This window comes from Neoarius graeffei, chromosome 17, assembly GCF_027579695.1.
Source record: "Neoarius graeffei isolate fNeoGra1 chromosome 17, fNeoGra1.pri, whole genome shotgun sequence".
Taxonomy (NCBI): Eukaryota; Metazoa; Chordata; class Actinopteri; order Siluriformes; family Ariidae; genus Neoarius; species Neoarius graeffei.
This window is the reverse complement of record NC_083585.1, coordinates 48,525,838-48,542,733: the sequence shown is the minus strand read 5'-3', so window position 1 is coordinate 48,542,733 and position 16,896 is coordinate 48,525,838.

Here is a 16,896-nt window from a genome sequence, read left to right as displayed (position 1 = left end):
ATTGTGGTCTATGTGGTCTTTTGTTCTCTCATGTTTTAAGAAGGTTTTTTTTTTTTTCTGCTCACCATGGTGTATTATAACTCATGATGTATGATGTGAACATTAACTTGAAGCTCTTGACCTGCATGTGCCTGATTTTGTGCATTGCACTGCAGCTCTTGATAGGCTGATTAGATTGCATGAATGAGCAGTGCAGGTGTTCCTAATAAAGTGGATGGTGTGCGTATAGACCCTTTTCAGTCACGTGACCTTCGTAAACGCGACCACCATTTTGGACATGTAGCGGACTTCGGCTCGAATTGGTTTGAATGCGAGGAAGGCGACAAACGGAGAACATACAAGAAAAAGGAGTGAGATGCAGAAAACACCTTCGCTATCCAGCGACGTAGGGCATTTATAGGGCGAGCAGAGGGAGAAATAACAACAGTAACGACACATTAGCAACACCGTACAGAAATAACGGTTTATGGCACAGACCCTTTCGGTTCTCGCTCATCTAGCTGCTACAATGACTGCTTAGACTGCAACAATAATACCTAACACACATTTAAGTATCCGTCGTAAAGACGTGAAACTCGTCGAGTGACGAGTGTGTTCATTGATAAGCTAACACAATCTAAAAGTAGACATACCATCACACTGCCCTGGTGCTGTGTACAGTTTACCTTCTATGGCTTGTGCACTCGCTATTTGCTATTACTTTCTCCAACCCAGTGTTACAGATTACAGGGAACGGCCTGGATTTAAGAGACAAATACATGCTCCTCTTGTTTTGAACACTTATTTGTAGGCAGTGCTTAATTTGTAAAGTGGGAGGTCCCGGAGTGCAGAGGATGAGCGGCTCCGGTGCGGAAAAAAAGGGGGCGGGGCGCTGCGCTTCTGGACATGTTTTGTAATAACACTGCAAATTAAGTTCATCTGCAGATATTTTGTGGATGTCGTTTCATGAGAGAAATCACCAACAAGGCAGATATCAAAATCAGACATTAACACTAAATAAACTTGCATTTTTTTATTTAATTATTTGGGTTGGTTTTTTTTTTGTTACATAGTCAAAAGAGGTGTCGGATCACCGGATCCAGTGTAAATAGCTGCCGGAGCCAACGCCTGAGGTTCCGGAGCGCGCTCCGGCTTGCTCCCCCTCAAATTAAGCGCTGTTTGTAGGACACTGCCTCTGATCTGTCCTACAGTCTACCAACAGCAAAGGAACACAACGCTAGCTAATGTCGTTAGCTAATAGCTACCACAGAAGAACAAAGAGGTTACAATGGGTTATTTTAGCCTATTTGGTTACACACTCGCCGCCACAGAATGTTAACAGCAATGTAATGCCTTTTCTGGCTAATTTTATTCGTCTTACCTCCAACAAAGTGGTCACTACACAAGCGCTGGTATGCCGAGGGCTGCCAATCTGTTAATTTTTTTTAATGGCCGCTATCCATCTTCTCCGTCGGGATCCGATAAAATGATAACCCTTGCCTTGTGTGTTGATGGTTACTACATCCAGGTGCACAACAATATAGTGGCATGATGGAAGTCTTGCTGAAAATAAACACTTTTTTTGCTGCCGTTCCTCAATGCTGGCTGTGGTAAACTACTGGTAGTACATGTCCAAAATGGTGGCTGCGTTTGTCGTGACGTCACGTGAAAAGGGTCCATACCCTTATAGACTGATAGTGGAAGAAACAAACACCATTGTGCAAGGCAAACTATGCCCTTGTCCACGCCTCCATTGGCATTGCCATCCTTCTAGCCATTGACAGCTGTTTTGTACATCTGCTTCACAAATCCCAATTAGCAGTTGATTTCAGTTACCACTGTTATGCCATTGTGCATATTTTTAAAATCCCACTCATCATTGCCATTCCTGGTTACTGTATTTGAGCTGTCAGTAGGATTAAAGTATTCAGTGTTTACATTGTGCTGTATGCCTGGTTGTTACATTAAGTGTCTGTGACCGACTGACTGCCAAGCCAAGCTTCCTCAGAAAACAATATGACTATAAACCTCAAAGAACAACCCGACATTAAAAAAAAAAAAAGACACTGTCTTACCTGGGAAAAAATGTCCAAGGTTATGAGAGGGAAATAAAAAATCATACAAATCAGCCCTCCTCTTCCTCTCCATTCTGCAAAACTGTGCATTTCCCTTCAGGTTAGGGCTCAGTTCCAATAACAAGCCATCCTCAACTTCCCCTTGCTATTTGATGCAATATAATTTTACTTATTAAATAAATAAATAAATAAATAAATAATTTAAATAAACAGGAGCAAGGAACTAGTTACTATATCAAATCATGTCAAAGTAAACAGTATGTATAAATTTAGCATGAAACTTTGAATCTTTTAACATAGACATTATGCATGTCCAAGAAGGGAAGTTGGCAAAGACATGGATTAAAAACAGTCCTGAAACACACGTTTAGTTTGTGATAACACTAAAGTGTGTGGTTTACATGTAAGTTTGAGTGTAGTCTATTTACAGTGTATCAACATTATTTAAAATTTTGCTTTAGAAAAAAAGAACACTGATCAAACATCCATCCATCTGTAACCGCTTATCTTGTGCAGGGTCGTGGGCAAGCTGGAGCCTATCCCAGCTGACTATGGGCGAGAGGCGGGGTACACCCTGGACAAGTCGCCAGATCATTGCAGGGCTGACACATAGAGACAAACAACCATTCACACTCACATCCACACCTATGGCCACCAATTAGCCTAACCTGCATGTCTTTGGACTGTGGGGGAAACTGGAGCACCCGGAGGAAACCCATGCAGACATGGGGAGAACATGCAAACTCCACACAGAAAGGCCCCCATCGGCTGCTGGACTCAAACCCAGAATATTCTTGTTGTGAGGTGACAGTGCTAACCACTACACCACTGTGCCGCCCCCGACCAAACATGATTAGGACATTATTATTCTCTAAACTCAAATACCGTTTGGTTTTATAAGGCTGCATTTGGCTTCTTATTAAGCACTCCTTCAGTCTCAGTGAATAATGAATAAATTGTAATATGTATTCCGATCATGTGCTTTTAAATAGATTTTTTTTCTGAATGTTTTCTCTCAAATCTAGACTGCAATCTGTTGCCCTTTAAAAATTTCAGAAGTTGCTTCCATACAAGATACATGACCTTTTAAATTTGAATTTATATACTTGACACAGGTTTATAAACCTCAACATTGATGTTACAGTGAATTAGAACCACAGAAACACATCTTTGCAAATTTTTAAAAAAGTCTCCAAGCAAACCTTAACAAACTACTCCTGTTTTTTCTTACTTTCTCTAATGGAGCAAATGTACATGTACAGCTCAAAGTTTCTTTTCCAGCTGTTGAGATCAGGCTTCAGGCTTGTTCTTTTCTGTCAGAGTGTAAAGAAAATATGTTGAAACACGTTTCTTCATCTTATGATCATCTTGGATGGTGATTTGGCTGACAGATAGAAGATTATATAACCAACTGTATCTGAGTTTTGATATTTAATTAAAAAGAAAAATTAATAAATAAATAAAATGATAACACTGGAAAACCAAGTACCTGAGTGTTCAGATTTGTGGCTAACTCATTTTACATTACTGGCATTTAGCAGATGCTCTTATCCAGAGTGATGTACAACATACCCAGAGCAGCCTGGGGAGCAGTTGGGGGTTAGGTTCCTTGTTCAAGGGCATTTCAGCCATTCCTGCTGGTCCAGGGAATCAAGCCAGCAACCTTTTGGTCCCAGAGCTGCTTCTCTAACCATTATGCCATGGCTTCCACATGTTCAAACAATACATAAGTGTTTAAATAATTAATGTTTAGTACTGGCAGCTGGAGGTGATATTAGATGAGAAGGCTAAAATCAACATTGATGGCAGCAATAATAATAATAATAATAATAATAATAATAATAATATGCAAGTTGCTATTCATAAGGGTGTTTGTTTGATTTTGCAAATATAGTTCATATCGAGGCGCACAGACACACACAGAAATGGGGAGCTGCATTATTAATTTATAGCTATTTATTCATTTATTTAGAGTGTGTGTGTGTGTGTGTGTGTTTGCTTTAAAGGAACAGTCCACCGTACTTCCATAATGAAATATGCTCTTATCTGAATTGAGACGAGCTGCTCCGTACCTATCCGAGCTTTGCGCGACCTCCCAGTCAGTCAGACGCAGTCAGACGCGCTGTCACTCCTGTTAGCAATGTAGCTAGGCTCAGCATGGCCATGTTGATTTTAGCCTTCTTGCCAACGGTATTTTTTGGGGCTGTAGTTAGATGCGACCAAACTCTTCCGCGTTTTTCCTGTTTACATAGGTTTATATGACCAGTGATATGAAACAAGTTCAGTTACACAAATTGAAACGTAGCGATTTTCTATGCTATGGAAAGTCCGCACTATAATGACAGGCGTACTAACACCTTCTGCGCGCTTCGGCAGCGCATTGATACGGAGCTCCGTATCAATGCGCTGCCGAAGCGCGCAGAAGGTGTTAGTACGCCTGTCATTATAGTGCGGACTTTCCATAGCATAGAAAATCGCTACGTTTCAATTTGTGTAACTGAACTTGTTTCATATCACTGGTCATATAAACCTATGTAAACAGGAAAAACGCGGAAGAGTTTGGTCGCATCTAACTACAGCCCCAAAAAATACCATTGGCCATGCTGAGCCTAGCTACATTGCTAACAGGAGTGACAGCGCGTCTGACTGCGTCTGACTGACTGGGAGGTCGCGCAAAGCTCGGATAGGTATGGAGCAGCTCGTCTCAATTCAGATAAGAGCATATTTCATTATGGAAGTACGGTGGACTGTTCCTTTAAGCCTGTAATACTCAACTGGGTTTATGCTGTGCTTCCTCTAAAACATGAAATAGTCGTGATATCTCGTTCATTCAAAAAAAACCCCACAAAACTTAGTTCTGTCTGTCCTTTTGTATAATATGTACTTTAATTAAAGAGTGTGTGCTGAATTGAGTAACATTTAGTTTCTTCTCCAAAGTATTTCAGGAAAAAAAATGGTGATGATGATGATGGCACTAATAATCCACTTCATTCATGTTCATTACACCTGCGACTCGGTGGGTTACATGACTGTTTATGATGTATAATATAAACATCACTGAAGCGGGCTATGAGATGATCCCATTGGAGCTTATATGTAGGGGGTGTGTCACTGTGTAGTCATGTGACATGACCTTTGAAATGGCTGTGTGAATCTACAGCATTGGGCTCGTTACAGCTAACCCACAGGCAGTTTTCATAGCATTCTGTTTTCCTTACGCGTACTGGCAGCACAAAATCCAAAATAATCCTCTTTAAAGCATTTATCAACTACAAATGAAATGAAATGGATGCCAAAATGAAACTTTGGATTGATATTTATTTTATATTTAAAAAAAACAGGTGTTGCTTAGCTCCTCTAGCCCAATTACATGAGACACCCCTGTTGTTTACTTTTTTTTTTTGCATGTTTCTATTTAAAACCTTATTAACGACTTGCTAAAAACAGTCTTATTCACATTTGGTTTGTATCCTCATCTTGTTCAATTTATGGAAATCGTAAATAGAGTGGCAGCTACAATTATTGACAGCTTGAAGATCTTTTGGCCGTTGCAAAAGTCGAAAAGACTTTCAATACGTAAATTATGCATAAATAATTACTCAAACTTCCACTGAAAAAAAAAGAGTTGACTCCCGATTACTTGGCGCATCAGATCACATGACGCCGTTCCACAATTATCGACACCCAGAAGATTGTTTTTATGATCAATCATCGGTATGTGGTATTCAGTTAACAAAACATAGTTTTTATTTAAAATTTGTTTTACATAGACTTATAGTTAGTACAAAATACATTTTATATAAATATATGGATGTTGGTGCTACATAAATGAGGAAGTAATTCTAATGTTTACAAACAAATGAAATGATAATGTTTAACCCGTGTCAGAAAATCTTTTGTTCCATTTTCTACCCACTTTCTAAGTATTTTCATCGATCACATTTTGTTAATTATTCATTGTTTTTTGTATTAATTTCTAGTTTTGTAGTTTACCAATACATGTCAACAGGCAATTGATATAATAAGCACATGAAAATTCAGGTCACAGGTCGATTTTTTTTTTTAATTGAAATTTTAAATTTACATCTAAAAATATAAAATGTCTACTGATATTGTGATATGTGGTAGATATTTACAACAAACTCAAAAAAAATCTGAATGGAATAGAACAATCTGAATATTTCAAACATGTCATTTTTATATGCTAGGAATTTAATTCTGATCAAATTCTATTTATTGCAATCATATTCCAAATACTCTATAATCATTTCATTCTGTTATGAATCAGAAAAAAAAAATTACAAATCACAGCACTTTTTGTTTCAAGTACTTCATCTGCTTCAACAATGTTACACAAAGATCGATCCATAACAGTTGTAAATATCACTTAATTCCACAGGGTGTCAATAATGGTGGACACTAGTGAAAGTGATCACTATTATCAAAACATCACATGACTTCTCAAATGTGTGTTTAGATACAAAATGGCAACAGTTAAATGAAAGAGTAAGAAACAAAGTAAGTTTCAACAAGGAGATCATGAAATATCTGTGAATTTGATTGGTAAAAACATGTCCATGATCTTTCCACCATGCTTACCGCGATGATAACGTTCAGGTTTTCCTCAAATTGCTGATCGTGCTGAAAAAATTCCATCTCAGGTAATGAGCTGTGTCATCAGACGACAAGATCAAAGGGTGAGGCGGGTCTTCCAGTTGATTAATTAACCAATAATAACTGATGTAACTGAAACTCACCTTTGTAAAATTGTTTTTTATTGGTAAATCTGAAAAGGTGTCGATAATTATGGACTGTCAATAATGAAGAAACCTTTATTCGTCACATGCACACTTCAAGCACAGTGAAATTCATCCTCTGCATTTAATCCATCTGAAGCAGTGAACACACTCATGCACACACGCCCAGAGCAGTGGGCAGCCCAGAGTGCCCGGGGAGCAGTCAGGGGTTCGGTACCTTGCTCAAGGGCACCTCAGCCCAAGGCCGCCCCACGTCAACCTAACTGCATGTCTTTGGATTGTGAGGGAAACCGGAACACCCGGAGGAAACCCACGCAGCCAACTCTGAATGGCTTAACCAGTTTTAGGTATTAAATAGTTAAGGGTCTGGTGTAAACTTTGTTATAACGGGTATTATTTTTGGTCAAAAGATGGTAAATACCATAGCAATTGCTTAGTTTTTGAGAAGTATTGAGAAAGGTATGTACTGAAAAACATCATAGTTACTGTTTGTAAGTATTTAGAGTAACAGAGTGGTAATGTGTGGACACATTCTGACTGAATTTCACTGTTGGATACAAAGATTTCTTGTTATGTGGAAGTACAGTAAACATGGTGAAAAAATGATACCAAGTAGTAATTTGAAATAAAAAAGGACTAATACATTATTGTATTATTAAAGAAAATTAATTTAAATATTTATTTTCTTTTAACATCTGTTCTTAGAATCTGTTTCTTTCTGCATTAATGAGCATAACTACATTGTACCTACTGTACTGTTTAAAAGAACCAATTATGAAAAAAGAGCCACAGCTTTCTTAATTGAGAAGAAAAAATGTCATTTAGTGAAGAACAAGGTACTGAGACTTGCATGATGTTATAAGATCCTTTTATTATATTTATAAGCTACAGTTAATTAACATTTGAGACTGATTTTGGCAGATATGACTTATGATTCTTGTCACTGTCTAATTTCAAAGCTAGTTGGAGCCTTATACTGCAAAATTAAAGTGAAGTATGGATTAAAGTGATCTATTGATTTGCTTGGGGAGTTTGGAAAATTTGTTCAGAAGTAAGAAGTGTTTGTTCAGTGTCTAATAGTGGTAAAACAACCAGGGAATTTCACTAATTGTTTCTTTGCCCAAAGGATATATTGCTTTTCAAATTGAGTAATGACAGACATCGATGTTTCTCCAAACATGGATTAAAGCTGTGTACATGTGTTTATTGGACTATCGCACATACCAGATGGTGAATTAGTGAATACAACTTCAGTCTGTTCAAATCCTTGTCAGTAGATGCCTACAAAATGGGAAAAGTTCCAAAGAATCTTCATTCTGTGTTTGAACCTCTTGCAATTATGTGGACTGAAATTAATTATTGGTTATACAGTACTGTGCAAAAAACCTTATTGTTTTTGCTACAAAATTTGTTATAGACTTTTTTATTTTATGATGTCTACATTACGGGACCAGTTTGAAAACACTTTAGGTTTCCAAACATTAGTTTTCCAGCACAAAATTAAATGTTACAGTAAAACATTTGTACGTCTGGCAGTAAAGAAAGCATCATATTACATAACAGACCACTTTTCAGACAAAAACATCATGAAGGCTGCTGGGTTTTGCTGCAAAAAATAAGACACAAGTGTGACAATGTGTCCAGAAGAACTGTGGCTGGTTCTGCAAGATGCTCAGTAAAACCTACAGCTCATTTCCTTATAAAACTGCACTTATTGTACCTGAGACTGCTATTTGTTTTATTATTATACCCCTGCTCCGGGGGGGGGGGGGGGGGGGGGGGGGGTACTGCTTTACCTCTTTCCGTCCATCCATACCGGTATCTCCATATTTCCATCCGTCCGAAACACCCTTTTTCTCAGCAACTACAAATCATAGCCACTTGGTACGTGGCACCAAACTTCAGCCTGGGGCTCTATACCGTGTATACCATTTTCAGGTCTGTTGCATATCGACTTCCTGTTTACCGACTTACTGTAATGTATTTACGAAACACATAGGGTGGATTTACAAAATTTTCACAATTGCTTGATATTTGGTACCGAGCTTCAGCTTGGGGGTTCTATACCCTGTATACTGTTTTCAGGTCTGTTGCACATTGACTTTCTGTTTACTGACTGAATGTATTGAATGTATTTATGAAACATAGGGTGGATTTACAAAATTTTTGTAACACTTTTCTCAGCAACTACATACTACACTGCTCTTTATTTACTTGTTTCAGGCTTAATTATTTGTTGAAGTCAACATTTATAATAAGTGTCCCATTTCTTGATTTGCTTGCATTCTGACATAAGTGACGGGGGGGTGGAAGTGAGCAGTAGCTCACAGTTGATCTTTTTTATTTATTTTCCAGCAAAGGGTCATCTCACACCAACCACTGACTATTTTCATGCATTACTGCTTACTGATCTTTATGGTTTTTTTGTTTGTTTGTTTTTTTATGTAGAAAGACTGCATTTCATTATTTTTGAAGGCATCTTTGTTCGACAGCTTTTCTTTACATGGTCCTAAGACTTTTGCACAGTCTAAATATATATATATATATATATATATATATATATATATATATATATATATATATAGCTGCACATCAGGCCATGGGATTTTTGTACCAGATGCTTTGCTTACAGAATGTGCAGAAACAGTGTTTAAAAGTATGTGATATTTTGCACAGTTTTCGTTGCCTGATCCAGTAACTATCAATAATCACCTCAATAGCACCCCTACAGGCTCAGCCAGTGAAAACAGTGCAAAATCCATCCATCCATTATCTGTAGCCACTTATCCTGTCCTACAGGGTTGCAGGCAAGCTGGAGCCTATCCCAGCTGACTATGGGTGAGAGGTGGGGTACACCCTGGACAAGTCACCAGGTCATCGCAGGGCTAACACGTAGACACAGACAACCATTCACACTTGCAGTCAATTTAGAGCCACCAATTAGCCTAACCTGCATGTCTTTGGACTGTGGGGGAAACCAGAGCACCCGGAGGAAACCCATGCAGACATGGGGAGAGCATGCAAACTCCACACAGAAAGGCCCTCGCCAGCCGCTGGGCTCGAACCCAGGACCTTCTTGCTGTGAGGCGACAGTGCTAACCACTACACCACCATACCGCCCTATGGTGCAAAATATCACGCACTTTTCAACGCCGTTTCTACACATTCTGTAAGCAGAGCATCTGGTACAAAAATCCCATGGTGCGACACATATATATTCACATTTAGACTGTAAATTTACTGTTGTCTATAGTGTGAATCCATTCTACCAAAACATACTTATTTGTATCAGATTCCTAGAAATAACTCTGATATATATATAACTGTATTATCTGCATATCTGTAAAATGAAAATAAAAATACAGAAGAGGCAGATGAAAGATTGGGATACACACTCATCTCATTATCTCTAGCCGCTTTATCCTTCTACAGGGTTGCAGGCAAGCTGGAGCCTATCCCAGCTGACTACGGGCGAAAGGCGGGGTACACCCTGGACAAGTCGCCAGGTCATCACAGGGCTGACACATAGACTCAGACAACCATTCACACCTACGGTCAATTTAGAGTCACCAGTTAACCTAACCTGCATGTCTTTGGACTGTGGGGGAAACCGGAGCACCCGGAGGAAACCCACGCGGACACGGGGAGAACATGCAAACTCCACACAGAAAGGCCCTCGCCGGCCCCGGGGCTCGAACCCAGGACCTTCTTGCTGTGAGGCGACAGCGCTAACCACTACACCACCGTGCCGCCTGGGATACACACTTTATGATCAAAAATTAGTGGACACCTGACCATCACATCAATATGTGATTTTCCCTTGTTGCTATACAGATGGAAGCACCCGATTGTATTGTGTATTTTTTGTATGCTGTAGCAACACAATTTCCCTTCACTAGAACTAAAAGGCCCAAACCTGTTTCAGGATGACAATGCCCTTGTACATAAAGTAAGATCCATGAGTACATGATTTGGCAAGTTTGGAGTGGAATAACTTGAGTGTCCTGCACAGAGCCCTGACCTCAACCCTGCTGAACACATTTGGGATGACCTGGAACGCTGACTGCACCCCAGGCCTCTTCACCCAACATCAGCGCCTGACCTCACTAATACTTTTGTGACTGAATGAGCACAAATCCCCACAGCCACACTCCAAAAACTATTTGAAAGCATTTCCAGAAGAGTGGAGGTTATTATAACAGCAAAGGAGGACAGGAGAGACTAAGCCAATTGATGTGTATGTCCCTGGAATGTGACCTTTTTAAAGCCAGGGATTTTAAAGACCTCTTCAAAAGGATAAGCAAGAAAAAAGATGTCATAGTAAGGCACACTAAGCATCCACATAGCCACAAAGACCTGTGTGGTCTTAATCTGGGAATGCCACATAAATAATGTATATACTGTCATATACTAGGGTTTACTAGGTCCTAACCATATTAAAAAACACACAATCCCGATTACAATTCTAATATTAAAAAAAAATAAATAAAAAGGAACAGAAACCATGAATCGCGTGCTAAAGATGAGGTTAGAACTTGGACACAGATCAGCACACCAGTGTACATCCATTGTGTTGTGACTGTATTACAGGGCGTTAACTGCCTGTAATATGTAGTTTCAGGACAATGACCTAACAACACTGGCTCTCTATCAGCTTCCAAATTGCACACATACAAAAATATGTCTGAATCCAGATGTTTCAAAATCATTGGTAACATGAAAGCAGGCTCACACATTCAACAATGACAATTTATCACATTGCTGGAAGAGTCTGTAGTAAATTAGTTCTATTCTGTATCCTAGTCTCCAAGGATACTTGTTCCAATCTGCTCAGAGAATTTCAAGTTTATCTATTTTTAGGCTAATATCCTCCAGGGAAATAACACACCACATATTGCATAGTGATTCTTATTAGATGAGCAAATTGCCAGCTATGACAGTGCTTAGGACTCTCTCTCTGTCATTAAATTAGCAAGGAAATTTGAGTCTTAAATCTTGTAAATATTAACACAGTGCACTGAAGTCTGGGGTTTATATAAAAGCATGGATAAGCAGCTTAAACTCTATTGCTGATGCAGATTTTACAGTCCCACAAGTTCTATGGAATGAGTATTGATACTTGCAATTGTCATACAGATGTTAAATTAGCACCGAGTTTATATTACATTACATTACAGGCATTTAGCAGACGGTTTTATCCAGAGTGACATACAACATACCCAGAGCAGCCTGGGGAGCAGCTGGGGGTTAGGTGCCTTGCTCAAGGGCACTTCAGCCATTCCTGCTGGTCCAGGGAATCAAACTGGCAACCTTTTGGTCCCAAAGCAGCTTCTCTAATCATTAGGTTATGGCTTATATCAAGCAAAATTACTACAAACTGTTGAAGCTAGTTTTATTAAAATGTGTGACTGACGACATGTCTGCCAAATTAGTAAAGGATTAGCAAATACAAATTGCACAGTACATTTACAAAACTATAATTTGCACAGAATCATGCTACAAACATGTGAACAGTTGTCAGGTTTTTTTTAATTTCCTATCTTTCTCCTCCATTGCTCCACTTTTCAGTTGCTGTCTCGCTGCTCAGACTAATTACCACTATTTATTTATTTATCTGTCTATTTATTTATTTTAATAATTAGTATTTTATTTTTATTTTATTTTTTAATTTTTTTAACTCTGCCAAATGAATCCGTGGGTCTCCGAGTATAATCTTTTGGGCTAAGCCATGCTCAACTGACATTCAGAGGAAAAAAAAAAGAAAATTAAAAAGCCTCTGAGGAATTGCTGAAAAGAAAGGATGCTTGAGACAAAACTACACTCACCAGCCACTTTAAAAGGATCTTGTTCTTGGTTCTAAGATTCCTGTTCTTGGCTGGCAGGAGTGGAACCCAATGTGGTTTTCTGTTGTTGCATGCTGAGATGCTTTTCTGCTCACCACGGTTGTAAAGAGTGATTATATGAGTTGCTAGATCCTTCCTGGCAGCTCAAACCAATCTGGCCATTTTCCTCTGACCTCTTTTTTTTATCAACAAGACATTTGTTTCCACCCACAGAACAGTCTCTCTCTCACTCAATGTTTTTTTTTTTTTTTTTTTCGCACCAGTCTGTGTAAACTCTAGAGACTGTTGTGTGTGAAAACCCCAGGAAATCAGCAGTTTCTGAAATACTCAGACCAGTCCATCTGGCTCAAACCAACACCCATGCCACAGTGAAAGTCACAGAGATCAAAAGTTTTCCCATTCTGATTTTTGAAGTGAACATTAATTGAAGCACTTGATTTGTATCTGCATAATTTTATGCATTGTGCTGCTGTCAAGGGATTGGCTGATGAGATAACTGCATAAAACAGCAGGTGGATGGGTGTTCCTAATAAAGTGGCCAGTGAGTGTATATTTGTTAGTAACTGGAGCTAATTACAATTGGATTTTTTTTACAAATCCACAACAAATTTTAAGAAAACAGGATTAGAGGCCCAGAAGCAGCTCCTGCATGAAGACCACAAAGCCACAATCATTTAATGATAAACAGCAGACCTCTACTAGCCAGGCATCACACCAAGACAAGAAACACTTACAAATTAGAATTATGGTCTGTGTAGAGTTCTGCGTGTTCTCCTTGTGTCCATGTGGATTTCTACTAGGTTCTCCAGTTTCTTCCCACCTCCAAAAAACATACATGGAGATGGACTGATTCAAAACAAGCCCAGGTGTGTGTGTGTGTGTGTGTGTGTGTGTGTGTGTGTGTGTGTGTGCAAGGTGCCCTGTGATGGACTGGCATCCCATCCATGGTGTATTTTTGCTTTACACCCAGCGTTCCTGGGACAAGCTCCAGATCCACTGTCACCCTGACCAGGATGAAGAGGTTATTGAAGATGAAAGGAATAAATGAATGAAACATGTATAGTCTGTATATAATGTTTCATATTATTATTTTAATTAATAGTTTTGTTCTCAAGCTCTTCTCTCAAATAAAGAGATGAAAGATTGTCTTTCAAAAAGGTATGTCACTTTTTTATTTTGGACTAGGATATGTATGTAATCTTGTACCTTATTACATATAAAATGACAACAAATTCTTCAAATTCTAGAGTGAAAAGCTATGACCATTAATCAATACTTCTTATCATACCTCATTATATTTACAAAAGTTGTCAGGGTTTTTAGGAATGGTGTTTTAACTACAACCACAGAGTTGACTATTTTTACAAAGAACAATTTTTAATGATGTATTCTCATCTCATCTCATCTCATCTCATCTCATCTCATTATCTCTAGCCGCTTTATCCTTCTACAGGGTCGCAGGCAAGCTGGAGCCTATCCCAGCTGACTACGGGCGAAAGGCGGGGTACACCCTGGACAAGTCGTCAGGTCATCACAGGGCTGACACATAGACACAGACAACCATTCACACTCACATTCACACCTACGGTCAATTTAGAGTCAGCAGTTAACCTAACCTGCATGTCTTTGGACTGTGGGGGAAACCGGAGCACCCAGAGGAAACCCACGCGGACACGGGGAGAACATGCAAACTCCACACAGAAAGGCCCTCGCCGGCCCCGGGGCTCAAACCCAGGACCTTCTTGCTGTGAGGCGACAGCGCTAACCACTACACCACCGTGCCGCCCCATGATGTATTCTTTTGGCAAAAAAATAAAAATGTACGGTTTTAATACTATTTGTGTGTAGGCTTTTTTGCTATTTCATCTGTCATTGCCTATTAATTTTCTTATGCTATTGCGCTATTATGACTGTGAGCTGGCCTAGTAGTTAGCATGTCAGCCTCTTGACCAGGAGTATTGCTTGTGGTTGGGTCATACCAAAGACCATCATAAAAATGGTACCTACTGCCATCAGGCAAAGCACGCTGCAACACGGATGCGAGTAGGGAGTCAAACTCTTGTGGTTACCAGAGGACTAGACCCCCACTGTAACCCTAGCTATATAATAGACGAGAGGCCAAGGGCTGTAGAAACGGAGATTGGCGCTGCACCCATGCACCTCAAAGAGCTGGTTAGTACTGGGACAGGAGACTGCCTGGGAAGACCAGATCCCGGCGTGGAAGAGACTTTGACTTGACTTGATTGTGCTATTATTAGTATCTAAATATTTGTACATAGGCTCAGATACTATATGCTAGGATAATTTTGTTTTCTTCCCCAAATACCTTTACAAGGAATGGAATTTCCTTCCAGTATTGCATAACCAGTTTGGTATGAAGGATGCTTTCCAACTGGTCATGTGAAAAGATCAGGGAATAAGATAAAGGTACAGAAATTACTGCATTGTTTACTTCCAGGAATCACAAAGTGTGGCCTTGAAGTCTTCACCTTCACCATGTCTCTTATATCAGGCTGTCCTCTCAGTTTTTCCAGAAAATAATGTGATTACAATCTGCAAAGTATGACCTTGCACAAACATACACTGCTGTATTACAAACAAAATGTCAAAACCATTGGGAATGGGTGTTTTTTTTTTTAAATCTTAGTTTAAATTTTTGCTCTTTTCCCTAAACTACTGACATTTCCCCTAAATTCCATGTAAAAAAAAAAGTGTGCGTGTATATATATATATATATATATATATATATATATATATATAATCTCATTATCTCTAGCCACTTTAACCTGTTTTACAGGGTCACAGGCAAGCTGGAGCCTATCCCAGCTGACTACGGGTGAAAGGCAGGGTACACCCTGGACAAGTCGCCAGGTCATCACAGGGCTGACACATAGACACAGACAACCATTCACACCTACGGTCAATTTAGAGTCACCAGTTAACCTAACCTGCATGTCTTTGGACTGTGGGGGAAACTGGAGCACCCAGAGGAAACCCACACGGACACGGGGAGAACATGCAAACTCCGCACAGAAAGGCCCTCGCCGGCCATGCGGCTCGAACCTGGACCTTCTTGCTGTGAGGCGACAGTGCTAACCACTACACCACCGTGCCGCCCGTGTGTGTGTGTGTGTGTTTATTTATTTATTTATAATTTAATTGCAGAAAATGACAACTGGTCAAAATAACAAAAAAGATGGTGTTTTCAGACCTTGAATAATGCATAGAAATCAAAATCATCTTTAATTTTATCTATCCATCATCTGTAGCCACTTATCCTGTACAGGGTCACAGGCAAGCTGGAGCCTATCCCAGCTGACTATGGGTGAGAGGCAGGGTACACCCTGGATAAGTCACCAGTCATTGCAGGGCTGACACATAGAGACACACAACCATTTACATTCACACCTACGGTCAATTTAGAGCCACCAGTTAACCTAACCTGCATGTCTTTGACCTTTGGAGGAAACTGGAGCACCCAGAGGAAACCCACGCAGACACAGGGAGAACATGCAAACTCCACACGGAAATGCCCCCGTCTACCCCTGGGCTTCAACCCAGGACCTTCTTGCTGCGAGGCGACAGTGCTAACCACTACACCACTGTGCAGCCCTATTCAATTTTAAAGAACACAACACTAATGTTTGAAATTAGGATGAGTTCAGAAATCAATATTTGGCTCTGCACTCATCTTTCATGTTGCTCTTGGGTGACTTCATGCTACTCCTGGTGCAAAAATTCAATTACCTCAGCTTTGTTTGATGGTTTGTGACCATCCATCTTCCTCTTGATCACATTCCAGAGGTTTTCAATGGGGTTCAGGACTGGAGGTTTGGCTGGCCATAACAGGGTCTTGATCGTTTAGTCCTCCATCCACAGCTTGATTGATCTGGCTGTGTAGCATGGAGCATTGTCCCGATGGAAAACCCAATCCTTTCCCAATCTTCTGAACATTCTCAGAGCAGAATGAAGCAAGTTTTATTCGAGGATAACCTTGTACATGGCTTTATTCATGTGTACTTCACAAACAAAAATCTGCCCCCATTCCAGCCTTGCTGAAGCATCGTCAGATCATCACTGATCCTCCCACCAAATTTCACAATGGGAGTGAAACACTTTGGCTTGGAGGCCTCTCCAGGTCTCCATCTAACCATTAGATGACCAGGTGATGGGAAAAGCGGAAAATTGGACTCATCAGAGAAGATGACCTCACTCCAGTCCTCTATGGTCCAATCCTTATGG